A 22,032-nucleotide genomic window follows, 5' to 3' on the forward strand; every position below is an offset into this window, starting at 1 on the left:
CAACTCTATTGGATTCCAACGTCTTCATTGCTTCGTCAGAAATTAGCCATTGCCTTTCAAATGCTACTTGTTCTCTTTTTCTTTCACAAACTGACTTCGTGAAAGTAAATCAGTGCAAATATTTTCTCCCATTCCGTAGGTTGTCTGTTCACTCTGCAGACAGTTTCTTTTGCTGTGCAGAGTTCTTCAGTTTAATTAGGACCCATTTATCGATTTTTTGTTTTCTTGCAGTTGCCTTTGGCATTTTTCTCATGAAATCTTTGTCCATGCCTATGTCCTGAATGGTATTGCCTTAGTCGTCTTCCAGGGTTTTCTTAGTTTGGGGTTTTACATTTACGTTTTTAATCCCTCTTAAGTTAATTTTTATATATGGTGTAAGGAAGGGGTCCAGTTTCAGTTTTCCACATATGGCCAGCCAGTTCTCCCAGCACCATTTATTGAAAAGGGATTCCTTTCCCCATTGCTTGTTTTTGTCAGGTTTGTCGAAGATCAGATGGTTGAAGGTGTGTTCTCTTATCTCTGGGTTCTCTGTTCTGTTCCACTGGTCTATGTGTCTGACAAAAGTCTAATATCCAGCACCTATAAGGAATTTAAACCAATTTCCAAGAAAAAAAAAACCAACTCCATTAAAATGAGGGCAAGGAACATAAACAGACATTTTTCAAAAAAAAGACATACATGCGGCAAACAATCATATGAAAAAAGCTCAACATAACTGATCATTAGAGAAATGCAAATCAAAATCACAATGAGATACTGTCTCACAACAAAATGGCTCTTATTAAAAAGTCAAAAAATAACATGCTGGTTAGGTTGTGGAGCAAAGGGAATTGTTTTCCACTGTTGGTGGGAGTGCAAATTAGTTCAATCATTGTGGAAGAGAGAGTGGTGAATCCTCAAAGACTTAAAGACAGAACTACCATTCAACCCAACAATCCCATTTCTGGGTAGATACCCAAAGGAATATAAATTGTTCTATTATAAAGACTCATGCATGCATATGTTTATTGTAGCATTATTCACAATAACAAAGACATCAACAAACCCAAATACCCATTAATGATAGACTGGATAAAGAAAATGTGGTACCATGGAATACTATGCAGCCATAAAAAATAATAAGATAATGTCCTTTACAGGAACATGGATGGAGCTGGAGGCTATTATCCTTAGCAAACTAACGCAGAAACAGAATACCAGATACTGCAGGTTCTCACTTATAAGTGGGAGCTAAATGATGAGAACACATGGACACACAGAGGGACACATAGAGGGACACACACTGGGGCCTATCGGAGGGCAGAGGGTGGGAGGAGGGAGAGAAGTGGGAAAAATTACTAAGGGATACTGGGTGTTATGCCTGGGTGATGAAATAATCTTTACAACCAACCCCATGACACAGGTTTACCAATGTAAAAAACCTGCACATCCTGCATATGTAACCCTGAACTTAAAATAAAAGTAAAACAATTTACAGAACATGGGAGACATCTGTATTTTGAACTTTGCATAGAACTGACGTTTCTTTATAATTAAATTTAGTTTATAATTTACTTTGTGGGGGGTGGCAATATCACCGCAGTGATGATGTGTTTTCCTGTGTAAATCAGCACATGATAAAGATTTGTCCTAGGACAGTTAATGTTAAATTTACTCAGCCATAGAGATTTCTGACAGATTTTTCTATTATAGAGCTAATTATTTTTCTCTTCTTTATTAAGTATCTTAGGGAGATTTGCCAGATAATGTGCATAAACCGTCACATTTAATCTGGAAGCTTCCCTTCCTTCTTGAATTTTTTTTACATATATCTCTCTTTGGAAATGAAGGCTCTCATCTTTGTTTACAGGTCAGAAAAACTGGGAAAAATTCAGGCTCTTCCACTGATTTGATGTTTGGCACAATATTCTTCTTGAGCCCAAAACATTGGTGTTACTGGTAAGCTTGCTAGAAATTTAGAAACTCAGACTTTTATTCCAGATATCCTGAAAAAAATTTCTGCAGGACAAATTACCCAGTTTACTGTTCACATTAAAATTTGAGAAATAGTTTCTAACTCACCAGGACTTTTCTATCTGAGAAATATACACAACTTATTGTGTATGATGTAAATATAGCGCTCAAAAACGAAAAAAAAAAACAAAAAAAGTAAGTCAGTCGCTCTCTTGTTCTCTGGCATCTCGTTGGGTTCAGCCAGTGAGAGTTACCGGCAGGTGATTTCAGCAGTTGATTGCAAGTCTTAACAGTTTACCATGGAGGGTCATGTGAAAGACAGGAAAACCTGCAGGGATATGAGTAGATAGTAGAGGGAAGGAAGGAATTCGGGTACTTTTATCTTTAGGTTGACTCTGGCTGAGGAATATGTATTATTATATCTAAACTATGCTCAGATATTCTACTGTTTAAGACATTGGTATATAATTATATGCTGATATTATTCATGATAGAGTGATTATGTGATTAACAAATGTACTTGCTCTACCAATGGACTTGCTTTCTTGAGGTTTTTGGTCTACTGTGGAAGACGTATAACAATGTTTTAAAACACAAGGAAGTATTATTGCAAATTATAATGAGAATGTTGACTAAAACTATTTTTTAATAAAATGAGAAATTAAAACAAAAAGATATGATCTAAGAGGAGGGGTCCAAAACAGTTGTTCCTGTTCTGTGAGGGAGAGTATTCATGAGAGATGATCAAGAAACAATACAGAGGCCAGGCACATGGCTCACACCTGTAATCCCACCACTTTGGGAGGCCAAGGCAGGTGGATCACCTGAGGTCAGGAATTAGAGATCAGCCTGGCCAACATGGTGAAACCACATCTCTGCTAAAAATATGAAAAAAAAAAATAGCCAGGCATAGTGGCGGGCTCCCGTAATTCCAGCTACTCAGGAGGCGGAGGCAGGAGAATTGCTTGAACCTGGGAGGTGGAGGTTTCAATGAGCTGAGATCGCACCATTGCACACCAGCCTGGGCAACAATAGCAAAACTCTCTCTTGAAAATAATAATAATAATAATAATAATAATAATAATAATAATAATGAAAGAAACAATAGAGATGAAGAGAATAGTGTAGTAGGATCTAGGTTAAAGACAAATAAAGAAAGAGGTCATGTATATTTATTTTGTTGGGTGAAAGTGGGAAAAATAGGAGTTCAGTTTTATTTGACAAAGATTAGAGACACAGGCTTGGAGTTTTAACAAACAGGTGGTATGAAGATATAAATTATAAATAATAATTATACTGAGCAGTAGACCAAAAACAAGTATGTATATCCTCAGTTTTAGCACAAAATCTTTGACAAACATTTGTAAAACTTGCGGAAGTGTAATGTTTATTCTTCTAGCATTCCCAGAGTAAGATCTCAAGCAGGACCATATTGAGCCTGAAATATTTGATCATTTCACTCACCATGGGCAATAGAAGCAATATTGACAGGTCTCCACTCTGTCATTAGGGATGAGCTATAACATATGGAACAAATCAGATATTTTGGTCTCTTTGATCCTGCCATTCTTTCCAAAGTGAAGCCCACAAGATGCTATGCAACCGTTTAGTGTGGGTTCAGAATACTTTGGCACCTTTCTACACAGTAGTAAATTAATGTTTGAGGAAATAAATAATCACATGAATGGCCCAATCTGCACGCTCAAACTATAATTAGTATTCCCACAGTTCTTTGAAGGCCTGACATTAATAACATAAACAAACAAGGGAAGATAACAGTGATTGCAACCAATAAAATATAATTTAATTTAAAAAGTAACCAAAGAAAGTTAAGCTGTTTCAAGTGAGCGTGCAATTAAAATAAATATATAAAGATAAGTGAGCAAAAGCAACAAAATTAATGTCTCTTGCATAATGGTTTATTATCAAATATAGTAAACACAGACACATATGCTCAGATATACGCACATGAATATGCACACATACACACACATACAATATTTTTACCTGAGACTGGGCACAATCCTGCATATGGCCCTAGCAAGAAGAGGAGAACTGAGTAAAATGGTGGGTGAAAATGTTTAGAATTAGACAGGACCTGGGATTAGGGAAAGGCCTGAAGGACAAGAGCCTGATGCAGTTTATTAGTTAGAGATTTAAGACCACAAGTAGCTCTTAGGTAGCTGACTTTAGTAGGCATAAGTAAGGTCCAATTTAGGGAAAGGCTAGTCTGATGAACCATGACAACTTTAAGCTGGGTTTTGACATAGGCAGGTCATAGCAGAGATGATTAGCATAGGGTATCACAGTCCTAGCCATCAGATGGAAGTATAGGATTAGGGAATTAGTACTAAGAGGAACCCAGAAATAGTAAGATGTCACCTCATGTTTAGAATAAAATAAAAAACAGGGAGGTTATAAACCAGGACTGAGACTCAAAGTGTAAAACAGAATACCAGTCAGCTGAAGTGAGGTGTGAAGTCCAGCCCATATTTCTAGGAATAGGCATTAGTGCAGAATTAGAATATAGCACGAAGTTAAGGCAACATTATTATAAATATCAAGGGGTAAATGTGAGTTCCTTATCTTACTCCTGAATGGCCAGAGCATTTGTCATAAGGATGAAAGAGAACTAAGCCTATAAATGAGAGTCCAGTGGTTCAGCTGAGGATAAAGAAGTCTGCAGAGGTGGGGAATCAGATTGAGTTTAATGGGTAGATTGTTAGGATGATCAGAGACTAAAATAAAAGGATATGATCACTTTATTCGTTCATCTTCATAAGTAGATAGATAGATGGATAGAGATATAATTATGTATATGAATGTAAATGTACAGAAATATTATTTTACATCTTAAGCAATTTGATTGAATGTATTTAGCACAGCCTCTTAAATATTAACTACTATTTTATTGCAACTAATATTCAAAATGTCTCTAATACTAATTTCCATAAGTCATGTGGAAACCTACCCAAATGTCCCATAGAACTGATGTTTATGGTTTCTTTTGAATAAACATAGACATTTACTGTCCCATCTTGAAACTTGAGAAAGTTACATTTGTCTTATGTGAGTTTCTTTCTCAGGAAACCAGCCACCAAACCTCCCAGATAGCATCAAGGAATTGAAACTTACCAGATCAACACATCTGGACAATGAGATGCTAGATCCCTCACCTGCTATTATTAACTAGCCAACCGTCTGCTTCCTATTGATGAATTCTGCTTCATTACCCCTTCCTAATTCCCATTTTCCCATACATGGTTACATTTCTTCCCTGTTACATAAATCCCTAATTTTAGTTGACCAGGGAGATGGATTGGAGACTGATCTCCCATCTCCCCGGTCATAGCACCCAATTAAAGGCTTTTTCCCTGACAATACTCACTGTCTCGGTGATTGGTTTATTGTTCAGTGAACAGCAGGATCTAGAACAAACTCTTGGCATTTAAATAACAATGTTTTCCATAACATCATTCCGGATAGCTGGTTGTTAAATTTGGGCACACAAAACAATTAATGTTTCAGTTAAGGTCACTAAGTAGCAAGTGGCTCTTTGAACAAGGATGTGCATGAGCAGATTTTGCAGACAAAAAATTAAATGCATTGACACTAGCCTAAAGTTATATACTGAATAGATTCAAATTTATTTCTATAGAAAATCATCAAATTTTAGTAAAAATTCATCACCTACTTATTTGTATCTTCATTTTTGTGGCCACAAATGCATGTTCATTAAACCACTCCAGATATTTAATTTAATTCTCCAGTTGGGTGGGTTGTGTGATTTAGTAGTGACCATTGAGTGGCCAAGGAATGGCTTGAAATTAAGTATGCTGATTACAAGCCCATACAGTATTCCAAAGTATATAGCATTGTGTTTTCCCATCTTCCATCTGAATAAAAGGACTACGTAGACAAAGAACAAGTCAGCCAAAGGATTAAAGAGGCTCAAACCCTAAATTGCCACTGGGAGAAAAGATGCCCAGGAAAGCTGTCTAATCCCAATAATCAGATCGTGTTTGACTATTGCTCCTACAAAAAATAACCATTTGTCTTGTGAAGCCATTGAAATTTTTGGGTTGCCTAACCAAACCTTACTTCTAAAAGTTTAAATTTTATAATCACCTAAAGTGAAGAAAGTAAAGGATTTTAAATACTGTTAAAAACTTTAATGACTCTAGAGCACATAAAAGCAAGTGACTTTTATAGCACTTGAATAGCATATATTTATATGTATAAAAATACTGAGCTTTGTGTAGAGAACACAAGTAAAACATCACATGAGGCACTGAATCCACAATCATTATTGCATTTGACTTCTCAGTGAATGTAACATTTATAAATTATTTCAATGAGAATAGTTTTTTTCCTTTGTATTTGAAGTGGCTTTAGAATAAAAACCTTATTTAATACAAAAAGAAGTACCCAGTTGTAACAAATAAACACTAGCTATAAATTCTAGTTGACAAAGTAAAATATGTTATAAAGTCACAAATTTAAGAAAAACATTACAATATGCAAAAAATAGTTAACTAATACAATTTCAATTGAAAACCTAAGCAACAGAAAAAATTTACAACACATGAAAGACAAAGAATCAATACAACAGATACTTTCTATAATTAAGAGATACAGGCCAGGTGCAGTGGTTCACGCCTGTAATCCCAGCACTGTGGGAGGCCAAGGCAGGGGGATCATGAGGTCAGGAGATCAAGACCCTCCTGGCTAACACAGTGAAACCCCGTCTCTATTAAAAATACAAAAAATTAGCCAGGCGTGGTGGCGGGCGCCTGTAGTCCCAGCTACTCGGGAGGCTGAGGCAGGAGAATGGCGGGAACCCGGGAGGCGGAGCTTGCAGTGAGCCGAGACCACACCACTGCACTCCAGCTTGGGTGACAGAGCAAGACCATCTCAAATAAATAAATAAATAAAGAGATACAAATAATGAATAGAAAAGTCTTAAAATATTTTTATCCTACAAAACAAATAAAAGGCAACAAACCCCAAATATATGAAAACATATGATTTCAAAAGTAGTCCAAGAATCAAGTGGAAAATGGCATAATTGTAACCCATTAACAGTGACAGGAGGCAGCCAAATGCCTAGGAATATAGGGGAGAGTACACAGTAACAGCCCACCTCCAAGCCAAAGACGGTTTAAAGCCTGAAAGCCAAGCTACAAGTTTAATCCTCAGACCAGATTTAGAAATTGTCCTCCCATTCGGTGTGCTTTTCTCTGATTGATTCCCACCCTTTACCTATTTTACATATACCTACCCTTTCCTAATTGGTTTTCTACACTGTTATGCCCACCTTTGAGTGGTGTCTTCACTTTAACCTTTTTTGCGTACTCACAAACCAATCAGCATGCACTCCTCAGCTTGTGCCTATAAAGACCCCAGACTCAGTCGGTAGATGGGGAGAAAACCCAACTCCAGGGAAGAGACAGCTTAACTTCGGGGAAGATGACCTGCCCTTCCAGTCTCCTCTCCAGGTCCCCTCTCCGCTGAGAGCCATTTTAATTTTTCAATAAAATTCTCCACCTTCACCGTCCTTCAACCGTCCTTGTGACCTCAGTTCTTCTTGGATGCCAGACAAGAGCTCAGAACCCACATGGCACAGGTACAGAGAAATACTGTCACACCAGCCCTTAGCTTTTGCCAGCAGAGGGCAGTCACCCCATGCGACGAGGCAAGGGGTCAACCGAGCTGCTAACACACCACTATCCGCGAACAGTGGAACTAATAGAGAGCACTGTAACACCCGCTCTGGGGCTTCAGGGTCATGGGCATCCTCACCTGGGAGCCACCATGTTCCCCTCAGGGTGGAACGGGCCCTGCACAGAGCGTGCTCTTGTGTCAGTGCCTGGAACAGCTGGCTGGATCCCACACTTACTTGCTCACGTGCTCCCTCTTGCAAAGCGTTGAGTGCAGCAGTCCGAGTAGAGGCCACTTGCCATAAGCAAGCATAATAAAAACCTCTTAATTAACCTTTTGTAAATATGAATACAAAGAAAGTGGTTGAAATGTTACAAAATTATGGAAGTGCTATAAAAGAGTGAAAGGAAATATGTAATTGTGTCCCAAAGCTTTTTCATAGGAAATGTTTAGATTTAGGAAATGATTATCATCTATTTTTACTTAGATAAAAGAATATATTATAATTATAACAAGTAAAGACAAGAAATCAGTGGAAATAAATGGTAGTGACAGCACAGAAAAGTGAATAGGTTAAAATGTTGCAAGTTTTAAATGAATAAAATCTAATTCAAAGTAATTGACCTTATGAAGAGAACACTTTGTCTGACTGGAAATTTCAGTTAAGTTATACTCAAAGGAAGACTTGATCAGGGTTTCTGTTTAGTTTCCCATTTTCTCTCTCAGTATTTCTCACCTTGTCAAGTAGAATTTGTTCTCAGCTTAAGTTTTCTCAAAGTAAAGTAGCTGAAGTAGTTGCACAGTTTACATTAAAAAAATATTTAACAGTGCCTAGAAGAGAAAAGAATTTTCCATTTCAGTACTTACCATGAGTCTGATTGAAGCAGCTGAGATTGTTTGTCCAGTCCTAAACCAGCTACTCTAAGATGGGTAAAATGTATGAATTGTCTTAGAGATCTCTTGGGTTCCATGCCTAGAACTAAGAGAAGAATCAATCAAATACACAAACCTTATGGCTACTACATAATGGGGGGTAGTGGAATAGATGCCAGGAAGTCAACCAAGCATGCTCAATAAAATCACGTTCAGAAGCAATACATAGTGCAAATAACATTGTGAAAAACACAAATTGAATAGAAGAAAGACTAGACACATCCTATCACAGAGCCTAAGAAAATAATTGAAACAAAGGAGACCATTTGCTATATAGAAAAATATATCACAAAGAAATAATCTGCAAACAATAAGCAATTCAAAAGATGGAAACAGAATGCACATCAAAAATGACAATCAATAGCATAATAGAAGAAAGAATTCCACACTATGAACAGAACTTGGATTGGAAATCTAAAACAAACACAAGAATTATCATGCTGAATGGGGAATAACTGAAATTCTTTCCTCTAGGATCTGGAACCGACAACTATGCCCACTTTCTTCACTATTATTCAACATAGTACTGAAAGTCTTAACTAGAGCAATCAAACAAGAGAAAGAAATAAAGGGCATCCAAATTAGAAAAGAAGAAGTCAAATTATCCTTATTGCTGATGATACAATCTTATTTTTGGAAAAACCTAAAGACTCCACAAATAAACGACTACAACTGATAAACTTAGTAAAGTTGCAAGATAAAAAAATCAACATACAAAAATCAGTAGCATTTCTATATGACAACAGTGAACAATCTGAAAAAGAAATGTAAAAGTAATCTCATTTAAAATAGCTGAAACAAATTTAAATACCTAGGAATTAGCTTAACTAAACAAGTGAAAGATCTCTACAATGAAAGCAATGAAATAGTGAGGAAAGAAATTGAAGAGGACACACAAAAAATGGAGAGAGTTTCATGTTCATGGGTTGGAAGAATCCATATTGTTAAAATATGCATACTACCTATAGCAATCTATACATTCAGTGCAACCCCCTCAAAACACCAATGATATATTCTGCATAAATTGTTTTAAAAATTCTGAAATTTATATGGAATCATGAGAGACCCAGAATGGTCAAAGTTATCCTGAGTGAAAAGAACAAAACTGGAGGAATCACATTACCTGACTTCAAATTCTGCTACAGAGCTATCGTAACGAAAGCAGCATGGTACTGGCATAAAACAGACGCATAGACCGATTGGAACACGATAGGGAACTGAGAAACAAATCCACACACCTATAGTAAACTCATTTGTGACAAAGGAGCCAAGAACATATATTGAGAAAAAGACAGCCTCTTCAACAAATGGTGCAGAGAAAACTGAATATCCATATGCAGAAGAATGAAACTTGATTTTTATCTCTTGCCTTATTCAAACATCAAATATAAGCGCATTAAAGATTTAAATACAAGACTTCAAACTATGAAACTACTACCAAAAAATGGGGAAACTCTCCAACACACTGTCCTGGGCCAAAATTTCTTGAGCAATACTCTACAAGCACAGGCAATCAGAGCCAAAATGGACAAATGGGATCACTTCAAGTTAAAAAGTTTCTGCACTGCAAAGGAAACAATCAACAAAGTGAAGCGAAAATTCACAGAACTGGAGAAAACATTTGCAGATTACCCACTTGGCAAGCAATTGATAACCAGAATATATAAGGAGCTCAAACTACTCTATAGAAATACAAAGCTAATAATTTGATTAAACAATGGGAAAAATGTTTGAATAGACATTTCTCAAAAGAAGACCTACAAATGGAAAACAGGCATATAAAAAATGTTCAACATCATTGATCATCAGAGAAATGCAGATCAAAACTACAATGGGATAGCAGCTCACCATAGTTAAAATGGCTCTTATATGTAAGTCAGGCAATAACAAATGCAGGTGAGGATATGAGGGAAAGGAAACCCTTATACCCTGCTGGTGGAAATATAACAACCACTATGGAGAAGAGTTTGGAGGTTCCTCAACAAACCTAAAAGTAGAGCTAACATATGATCCAGCAGTCCCACTGCTGGGGATGTACCCACAAGAAAGAAAACGATTATATCGAAGAGATACCTGCACTGCCCTGTTTGTTGTGGTACTGTTCACGATAGCCAAGATTTGGAAGCAACCTAAGTGTCCATCAACAGATGAATGGATAAAGAAAATGTGGTACATAGACACAATGGAGTACCATTTATCCGTAAAAAGGAATGAGATCCTGTCATTTGTTGCAACAAGGATGGAACTCGAGATCATTGTGTTAAGTGAAATAAGACAGACGCAGAAAGACAAACATCTCATGTCATCGGTTATTTGTGCGTGCTAAATATCAAAACAATTGAATTCATAGAGATAGATTGTAGAAAAATATTTACCAGGAGCTAGTTAGGGTAATGCAGAAGCTGGGGGAGATGGAATGGTTAATGGGTACAAACAGTAGTTAGAAAGAATGAGCAAGACCTGGTATTTCATAATACAATAGGGGACTATAGTCAATAATCATTTAAATGTACATTTAAAAATGACTAAAAGAGTCTAACTGAATTGTTTGTAACACAAAGGATAAATGCCTGAGGGGATGAATATCCAATTTTCCATGATATGATTACTATGCATTTCATGCCCGACCAAAATATCTCATGAACTCCATAAATATGTAGACCTTATATGTACTCACAAAAATTAAAAAAATACTAATACATGGTAAATATGGCAAAATTGTCAAATTTTAATGAGAAAGAAAGAAATTATCAAATATCTCAAGAAGAATTATTTTTCCCAAATGAGTGGAAATTAGGCATTGCACTTTATATTTTCCATATGCCATCTTACTTAGTTTTAATCCTCCCTACTATAAAATGGTAAGATAAATCCTAGTATCTCCACCTGGTACTTGAGGAAATTGAAACTACAAAACTTTTAAGCAACACAAGTGATAGAGTTAGCAAGTTCACATTTTAACCTAGGCCCACCCAAAAACAAAATCAGCATGTCTTCAATGTGCCATTTAAGAAAGCAAAATGAAAGGACAGCTGCCAGAAGGTTGGATACAAAGTAGAACTCTAGTGCAACACAATTGTTATTGACGTGAACTGACAATGACCATGGAAACTAAATACTCATTACACAGACAAGGAAATAGGAACACTCTTTTCTCCCTCTTACCCCTGAGTGACTTTCCACTAAGGTGAGCCAAACTTGGGTTTTAACCAACCCACTCTCAGCAAATGAACAGCGCCCTAAAGTTAAAGAATCTCTCCTCTGTGTTCCCTGTAATAGATGCACCTAACCGACAGGTAAATATTCACAGCCTGCTCTACAACTAATAAAAGGATATATTCACCCTATTAAAACAAGTTAAAACATGACAGTGGAAATATATTTTAGCAAAACTATTTCTAAACTATTTTAAAGTGCCAAACCACTAGCTTCCTTTAATTTGGGCTTTCCCATGTTAACGTACAACATTCTTAGTGGTGGAAAACCTTCAGAGAAAGAACGAGAGAGAGAGAGAGAGAGGAAAAAAAACAGAAAGAATGTTCTAATGTCAACGAGCATGAAAAATATAGAATAAAACAAGCAAAAATATGAATATGCTTTGGTACAAAAGAGGATGACATATTTTATCCCTTCTGTCTCCCAAATCCACCAGACACAAGATACTGGCTTGAGGAGAAAACTCTTAGCATAGGATGCAAAACAGAGTATGCTAGTTATGTTGTGCTACCTATTGCTACAGTGACATTGAAAGAGGCCTTTTTCCTGAGTTACTAGATTGAAATAAACATTCATTGTACAGAGGCCATTAATTTTAAAAAATCAGAATCCAATATATGTGCTGGGGGTTGAATCGTATCCCCCTTAAAGTTTGTATGTTGAAGTCCTAACTCCCATTACTTCAGAATGTGACCTTATTTGAAAATAGTCATTGCAGATGCAATTAGTTAAGATAAAATCATGCTGTGGTAGGGTGGGTCTCTAGTCCAACATAACTGATGTCCTAAAAAAGGGAGACTTGGACACAGGCACATAAACACAGGGAGAACACCATGTGAAGGTGAAGGCAGATCTGGGTGATACAGCAAAAACCAGAATGTTAAAGATTGCCAGCAACTTACTGGAAGCTAAGCTTGGGAGAAGCATGGAAAAGATTCTCACAGCCCTCAGAAGGAACCAGCTCTTTGGACATTTTGATTTCAGACTTTTAGCCTACAGAAATGTGAGATAATACATTTCTATTGTTTTGGCCACATCGTTTGTCATATTTTGTTACAGCAGCCCTGGAATATTAACACAGTACGTAATACACTATCTTTTGGGGAGAGATGGTTATACAAGATGATTAATATATTTAAACTATGGACCATAATACAGGCATAACTAATTTATCTGTTCTCTGGGTGGGAAAAAGACAAAATGAAGAGAAAAATGAAGACATCAGCAGCCATGTGTGCTGGGAAGCATTCTCAGGGGCTAGGCATTTCAAACCACTTCTAAAATCAGGCTGTTTTGTGTTGGCACCATAACGTTAGTGAACAGCTCCATAATGCTTTTCAGGAGCCTACAGAAATATGTGAGATGATCAAAAACAAAACAAAGCAAGCCCCAATTGATTACACAGCATCACAAAATTGAAATGAATACAATTTTAATAAAATATCTATATTTATAGCATAAGAAATTGGTTAATCATGAAGCTAAAAGTGAAAATGGATTTATAGTATTCAAAAGTGAGATTGCATTTGATTCTACATGAATTCTCAAGATTATATGATAATTTTGGGGAAGTAAATGCCAAACAAATTAAATGCAACTCACTCATAGTTCAAATAGTAATTTCAGAAATAAAAAATATAACATTCTGTCAAAATTTTAGAGCATATAATTTATGATTATATTTAAATATGTATATATAAGATTATATGAAGGATCTTCCAAAGTGATATAGTTTGGATGTTTGTCCCCACCAAATATGTTGAAATGTGAACCCGAGTGTTGAAAGTGGGACCCAGTGAGAGGTGTTTGGGTCATTGGGACATGAAGGGCTTGTTGCCATCCTTTTGGCAATGAGTGAGTTCTCACTCTGTTAGGTCACACAAGAGCTGGCTGTTAAAGAGAGACTGGCATCTCCTTTTCTCTTGCTGTCTCTCAGTGTGACACATTGGTTCCCCCTTTACCTTCTGCCATGAGTAAAAGCTGTCTGAGGTTTCACCAGAATAGGTATAGATGCTGGCACCATGCATGTATAGCCTGCAGAATCCTGAGCCAAAATAAATCTCTTTTATTTATAAGTATTCAGTCTCAGAAATTCCTTTAAAGCAACCCAAAATGGACTAACACAAAATGTGTAACACAAAAGGCTCTTAAAATGTAGCCACATAAGAGTATTCAGCAACAAAACTGTGTTACTGACGAAACTAATTTAAATCACTAACAATGTACTAATGTTTCATAAGGCAAATAAATTAAGTTGGCCTTCTCCATTCTCAGTTTCAATTAAAAATTTTTCATTTTCTAGAGTTTCAGTGATTGAAAATATGTCATGAATTGCTGCATTTTTCATCTGCAGTTGGTTGAATCCTTGGAGGCAGAAACTGCAGATAACAAGGGCCAATTATGGGACTTGAGCATCCACAAATTTGGGGATCTTCAGTGGTCCTGGAACAAATCCTTACATATGTGGAGGGCTGACTACATTGGAAAACCAGAATGAATTTCCTTTAATTCATATAACATGGTTTGGCTCTGTGTCCCCACCTAATTCTCACCTTGAGTGTAATAATCCCCATGTGTCATGGGAGGGACCCAGTGAGACGTAATAGAAGCATGGGGGCAGGTTTTTCCCATGCTGCTCTCCTAATAGTGAATACGTCTCATGAGATTTAATGTTTTTGTAAAGGGGAGTTCCCCTGCATATGCCCTCTTGTCTGCCACGTAAGACATGCCTTTGCTCTTCCTTCACTTTCCACCATTTTTGTGAGGCCTCCCCAGCCATATGGAACTGTGATTCTTTTAAACCTCTTTCTTTTATACGTTACCCAGTCTTGGGTATGTTTTCATTAGCAGCATGAGAACAGACTAATACATCATATAAGTGTTTTAATATTTTCAAGTAATAAATAAATGACAAAACAGAGACAATTGTTACAAAGTTTAAAGGGAAAAAAATTTCCATGGAATACATTTTTTTTAGTTTATTTAAAAAAGACAACTCCTCAATAATCTTTACAGATTTTGGATCAGAATAACAGGTAACTTAATAAGAAACTGAGATTTGTTCCTAGGGTTATTTTTTATAAAAAATTCAGTCTTTCTAAAGCTAGTAGAAAAGCCAAAAGACATTGTAAACTATTTCAGTTGAGTGAACTTCACATTCTTTGAATGTTTCTTGTCACTAATATTTTCATTAAATCAAATATTTTGATTTGGAGAATGTTGTTTTGTGTCTTTTTTTTCTGAAGTGTTTTCTTTGATTAAAACAATGCTGATATGAATGTTTTGATTTATTTGGTTTGTTGTTGATATTTGGATTGGCCCTCAACCTGCACTGCATCTTTCATTTGGAGAAGTTAGAAAAGTAAAACTGTTTCTGAGGCTTCTTCATGAAGCTTGGACACTAGGAGTGAATTAATTACCTAATCAATCAGAGGATTTCACTCAAGATTGGAAGGCAGATATGATGCACAATCTCTTTGAAACTTTTTAACATTACTGCTGATTAGGAAGGTCCAGGAGGTAATAGGGTCCTTGAGAATCATGGGTGTCAAGAAAAACACGCCATTGACCGGATTCCCCTACTTTTAAAACAAGGGTTTAGAATTCCATTTTTTCAAGTTCCCAGTATTAAGTCCAGCATGACTTCAATGGTGACCACAAAGAAATAGTGCTCAGTTTTAGAGCTTGCACCAATACCTTCAGTCACTTTAGTACCTAAGTTATACCTAGTTGTAGTGAAATCTCATAATATTATGTTGCCTCAGCATCTGTTTTAAATGCAAGTTTATTTAGCTTTCTTGTAACAGAGACAGGACTCAGTCAACCTTGACAGAGTTTTCAGTTCTACACTACACTCAAATCGCTTGAGCAGGTTGCCAGAGATAGGAACTTAGAGGCATCTCTCCTGCTGGTGGACTGGGCTTCCCAATTTCCCACCACTTCCTTTTAATGGACCATTCAGACCATGCATTCAAACTTAAGGCGACTTACACCCCATCCCCAATCTAGACTGCTAGTTGCCCCACACTCTCTCTCCTTTTGCCTGTGCTCCCTGACCTTTGTGTATGTGGTTTTTAGGCATGAAGTGTACCCTGTAAGGTCCACAGGTACTAAAAACTCTTAATCTTACATGGAACCTCAGATACTCAGGTTCAATACTTTAATTTGACCCAGAATTAAAACTATATGATCCTCTCTTAACATTTACAACTCAGTACAATATCTGAGGTTCAAAAATGATGACTCAGATATTTCAGTGAGATGTACTAAACCAGAAAATTTAGCTGCTGATAGCTGACTGTAAAGATCACCTTATTCAAGACACTTATTTAGGAATGGAAGCATAGATAGTACAAGATTCTTGGTTCAAGGTTAAAAATATATTTATTCTTCAAAACCAAACTAGAATCTGATTTCATTATATTTGTTCTACAATTCATATTGTCTCTTATGGTCAGTGGTCTCTGTTCAATTATTCAGGAAAATCTGTTCATGGATGGACCTTGGCAATTAGGTGCATATAATACTATTTGACAGCACAATCCCGTTTCTAGAATCAGGAGTGTAATTCAGTAAATATGAACCTATGAAAACAGAACTACCACATAGACAACTTGGAACAAGGGCAAATTATGTCCGCCCTGTACTACACAAGCCCTTCTATGACCCAGTTTGGGCTCTCTTTATTACAAAGCCATCTTATTGTTCCCCAGGGCATATTTTTTAGTATCTCTCACCTGAAACTCAGTACCTGAACTCCCCAGGGGGAAGAGAAAATTGCACACCTCCCTTGTCAAGTCTAAGTTCCTCCCTAGTGCTCATTTCCTCCCCAGGACAGTATGCTTTCCTAGACGACTGGACTTGAGAATTCCAACACACTTTGTGGAAAACCATGTTCTCTGCATACAGAGGCTGGATCTGCCTTAGGCTTCATGAACATAATGTATGTGAACATATGAATTCTATGTCACTACATTTGTCCATGTGTGAGTTATTCCGTATAAAAATAACAGCAGGCATGAGTCTTAAATTGTAGATTGTGGAATAGAATTCAGAAATCCCAGTTGGTTCTTCTTTATGGTCTCTCAGACAGCATGAATCCACATATAACACAGCATCTTTGCTCTTAATATCCTTTGATCAAATGCTTGTTTGACCAGCACAAACAAAATGTATTTGCCAAGAAGCAATAAATATAATCAGAAAAAGTGCAGTCTAAATCCATATTTACAAAAGAAACATTTCTAAGTGGGATCTTGATATACAGACATAATGAATGAAGAGTCTCTTATATCATTTGGTAGCATAGTTTAGTTCATCGGAGTCAGGGGGTCTGGAGAGTCAACATCCCAGATTGGGAACATCGCTTGAACATTTCATAATTGAAAGCCCATTAAAGTGATTATCTGAATACTATAAACTTGCCTGCTCTGGAGGTAAATTCAAGCCTCAACCTCAAAAATCTCAAGCCAACTTTATAAGCTTAGAGTGGTAAGGCATTCTGGTTTTTTAATCATCAAGATGTTAAAAACCCTTGGTGTCCAGAATCAGCTGTTGCATATTCAAACCTTGAACTTTTGAAGGAGAGACATTGCAAAAGGACAATCAGGCCAAAAGGAAAAGAAGCAGTCACAAGACTGAGAAAGCAAAAAGAAAAAAGTCTTGAAAAATTGGTAATGGTGAAGTCCTCCTAGTTTTGTGAATGATAGTTCTGCTTTCATATAGACCTGATAGTTTGCATTATTAGCAAATCCAGTCATTCTTATCTTCTTACTTAGTGACTATGTTCTATGTGACTCTGCCAAGGTTGCCATAGCAAAGTACCAAAGATTGAGGGACATAAACAACAGAAGTTTATTTTCTCAAGTTCTGGTGGCTGCAGGTCTGAGCTCAAGGTGTTAGCAGGATTATTCCCTTCTGAAGTCTCTCCCCTTGGCTTGTAAATGGCCTCCTCTCTGTGTTTTCACAGTCTTTCATCTCTAATATGTGTCTCTGTCCTAATTTTCTCCCCTCATAAAAACATCAGTCATACGGAGCAGGGCGCACCTTAATTACCTCATTGTTAATATAACTGTACCTCTTTGAAGACCCTATCTCCAAAGACAGTCACTTTCTGAAGTACTGAGGGTTAGGACTATAAAACATAAATTTGGGGAAATACAATAAAATCCCTAACATGTTACTTATTCTAGCTGTACCTCTCTCTTTGTAATATCTCTCGGAATTTTCACCCTCTCTTAGGGCAAATATATTGAAATTAAAAATAATCCTTACATTGAAATTAGTGTTCTGGTGTATCTTCTGCTGGTTTTGGCAATATAAAAAAATTAAAACTCTTTATAATATTATATAAGCTCTACTGTGTCCAATAATTTTCCCATCAAAAATGAATTATGAGATTATTAAATGTATGAAATATTACTCAGGAAAATAGAGTATAATGAATATGTACAATCCACTGCATGAAATAAATGAATAACATTTTAATTATCCCTTATTTTGACCATTCAGGAGATGCACAGTATTTTCTGCCTTTACAAATAATAACATAATGAAGACACCTAGAAAGAAGTATTTGTGGGTACATTTCATCAGCCCATAGAATAAACTCACAGAACTTAAAGTATAATAAATTCCAGAACTTAAAATAGAATAAATAAGTTATTTATTATATTTTGATATAAAAGGATCCTTCTAAAATTAGAGCTTTCAAAGTAAAAGGCAAATTGCTGTTTCTAAGTCTATGAATATTTCAGAGGTATTTAAGTCTGCCAAATTACTGTTCAGAAGGAAGTTACTCATTACAGATCACACTACAGTAAATCATCAGTAACAAAAAATGAATTGCCTAATATTTTTCATAATTATATGCAAATTTAGTGCTTATTGTCATTCAAACTGACTTCAAGTTGATCAAATAATTTATTGCATTTACTTTTTATCTCCTTAAACTTTTAATCAATTTTTCCATTGACATATTTGTGCATATCTAATTGTTCTGAGAAAATTTACCATAAAGATCAACTTAAAATGGATTATGGTGGCTTGTCCACACTACCATTTTAGTAAAGAAAATTTGCCTATTTGAATTACCCATATTTTATCTTCCAGTAAAGCACATCATTGAATGTTTGGAACAAGTTCTATAATGAAAATTTTAACTTTGATTTTGTAATTTATTTATTATACTTTAAGTTCTGGAATACATGTGCAGAACATGCAGGTTTATTATATAGGTATACACGTGCCATGGTGGTTTGCTGCACCCATCAACCCATCATCTATATTAGGTATTTCTCTAATGCTATCCCTCCCCTAGCCACCTATCCCTCGACAGGCCCTGGTGTGTGATGCTCCCCTCCCTGTGTCCATGTGTTCTCATTGTTCAGCTCTCACTTATGAGTGAGAACATGTGCTGTTTGGTTTTCTGTTCTTGTGATAGTTTGCTGAGAATGATGGTTTCCAACTTCATCCATGTCCCTGCAAGGAACATGAACTCATCCTTTTTTATGGCTGCATAGTATTCCATGGTGTATATGTGCCACGTTTTCTTTATCTAGTCTGTAATTTGTCAAATTTCCTAAATGTACAAAGTATTTTTTTTGTATTTGTGTACATAAAAAGAACACAAAATTTGAGACAGTTCAGTCAAGTCATTGTCTCCCTGATTTGCTTTATGTATTTTAGCAGAAAAAGAAATATAATTTGGTCATTTAATTTCTTGTTTTATATCAGCATACTATTTAGAAATACAAAGAAATGAAGTTACTTTTCTTGGCATTCTGTTAATTGATTGTAGGACCATGATACAATTGGCACAGAAAAAGTCTTTTATGAGATAATCATGGTGGCATATCATCAGGGCAAGGGAAACAGTATATTCAGATAGCTAAAAGAACTACGAACACACTATATACTGAAGGAAAAAAAATGTTGTGTTTCATGAATAGGTGGCGGTAATACGTGTGTGAAAGTGTTGGTGAACTCAAGGCAGTTATGGAGAGAGATGATGGTTTTTAATGTTGGATGAGCTGTCACTTAGAATGAAGAAGCTTATGCTAAAGGGCTGCATAGCTGCCGACAATAGTACTGCTAGCAATCAGTTAAAATGAAAAGGAAGGTAGAAATTTGTTCTTTATAAAAGGATTCTTCTAAAATTAGAGCTTTCAAAAGAACAGTGTGAAGAATTCTTCATGATTTAATGTAACACCTTTCATTTGAAGAATTCAAATTGTAGCTATAGCATAGTCTTTCAGAAATGTAGTACATCTTATTGTATATAGTAACAGTCCATAGAATTAACTAAAATCAGCACATGTGGCTATTAATATCTCCTGAAGTTCATTGATTCTCAGTTCATAGTCATAATTTGATTGTGTTTTATCCTGGTTTTATGGAAAATAACACAAATATGTTATTTATTATAGCATATTAAAAAATAGAAATTGTGCCAAAGGAAAATTTATAATATTATTACATGCATACCACTTTTTGTAATTACTAAAATCTTAAGGACATGTTCTGACAACTTTTTATTAAATCTAAGGATATTGACTTAATTGGAGATAAGGCAATTATATTAACTTCAAAGGAAGCATATAAAACTAGCTTTTGTAAAATAAACATTTGAAGCATGTTTTTAATCATGATATGTTATTATAAATCACACACATAGAGCTGAGATCATGCCACTGCACTTCTTCGTGGGTGATGCAGCCAGAGTCTCTCTCAAAAAATAAATAAATTACGTACATAAGTAATAAGATAAAAAAGGATAATATTGAATCTGACTCCAAAATAACTATTGCAAAAATAATGTGCTGTAAATATTAAATTATTTCATTTGTCCTCTCCTAGTCCATGTTCCCTTGAGCATTTCACTTGCAAAACTGAGCCATGAGTCTAAATATTTCATTGTAAGAGGGAGAAAATAATGGACCCCTTTGGCAAACATACTACTGAAATAAAAACACTCAATCTAAAAATACACACATGTGGTAGATAGAAGACTTTCTAAATTTCTTTGAAATCTCACGAATCAAGCTTGGAAGTTACATGTCATGTCTCTATACCTATATTCCTTAGTATGGATAAGGTGACACTTCTACAATGACATTAAAAATAGTTTTGCAGGCGGGGCACAGTGGCTCGTACCTGTAATCCCAGAACTTTGGGAGGCTGAGAATGGTGGATCACTTGAGGTCAGGAGTTCAAGACTAGTCTGCCCAACATGGTGAAACCCCGTCTCTACTAAAAATACAAAAATTAACCATGCATGGTGGCGGGTGCCTGTAATCCCAGCTACTCGGGAAGCTAAGGCATGAGAATTTCTTGAACTCGGAAGGCAGAAGTTGCAGTAAGACAAGATGACACCACCACATTCTAGCCTGGACAAGAGAGTGAGACTCAGTCTCAAAAAATAATAAATAAATAAATAAATAAATAATAAAATACAAATAATTTTGCAGAATGAACTTTCTATTGATTGAAAATTATAGAGTTGACAGTTATATTGTAACAGAAATCTAACAAGTCATTTTAATCTTTTGATTAATATTAGGAGATACCTTTCTTAAACATAGCTATTACAATCTATAGTAAAGATCTTATTTAGTTGAGTAAATGTTTAAAACAGTTAGTTAATATTGATGAGTTTATTGTAGTACTACTATTTAAATTTTGTTTTTTAAATTAAATGTTCCTTACTTAAGAAGGAGACAATAATTTGGTAAGATAAAAAGTCAAAAATTTCATTCGAACGTGGGGACAATTACTACTCAATTATTCTTTTAATATCAATTGCAAAGCCTTTCTAAGCCAACCATGTGTTTTGAGCTTTATCCTAGTATCCTCTTCACTTAAAATTTCATGGAAACACTATAATCATGGAAATTTGTAGCTAAGCAGAAACCATTCTGATAAGAAATAAAAGTCCTGAAAGAGTAAAGAACTTGTTCAAATAAAAGAAGAGAAAGAAGGTAAATTTGTTTGCTCTCAAGAAATTAGTTTCATTAGTCAGTTCAGGATTTAACACAAGTTGCAAGGGCCACGGTGGAAACTGAGTTTAATGTTGAATGAAATGATAGAAATCGAATCATAATTTAGGGGAGTAAAAATGTAAATTGGGTTGAATTTTTAAAAATTGAATTTTCTTTTTCTGCATTGTTAACTCCTTCTACTCCTCCACCTCCTTTTCCTCTTCCTTCTCCTCTTCTTTTTCTTGCTCCTGCTTTTTATGATAAGAGCAACCAGATAATGTTTTAGGTTTTG

The 22,032-nt window shown here is 35.8% G+C and overlaps 1 long non-coding RNA gene across 1 annotated transcript in view; it reads right to left on the minus strand.

The window, feature by feature from the left end:
* Window positions 1-414: 414 nt before the first annotated feature.
* The window catches only part of LOC112621820, a 30,077-nt gene continuing 8,459 nt past the window's right edge, over window positions 415-22,032 (minus strand). Inside the window, exons 2-4 of the long non-coding RNA XR_003118779.1 lie at window positions 8,482-8,593; window positions 5,648-5,862; window positions 415-579 (exon numbers count right to left, since the gene is read on the minus strand). This is a non-coding gene — a long non-coding RNA (uncharacterized LOC112621820). The remainder of the gene's footprint in view (window positions 580-5,647; window positions 5,863-8,481; window positions 8,594-22,032) is intronic.

This window comes from Theropithecus gelada, chromosome 3, assembly GCF_003255815.1.
Source record: "Theropithecus gelada isolate Dixy chromosome 3, Tgel_1.0, whole genome shotgun sequence".
Lineage (NCBI taxonomy): Eukaryota > Metazoa > Chordata > Mammalia > Primates > Cercopithecidae > Theropithecus > Theropithecus gelada.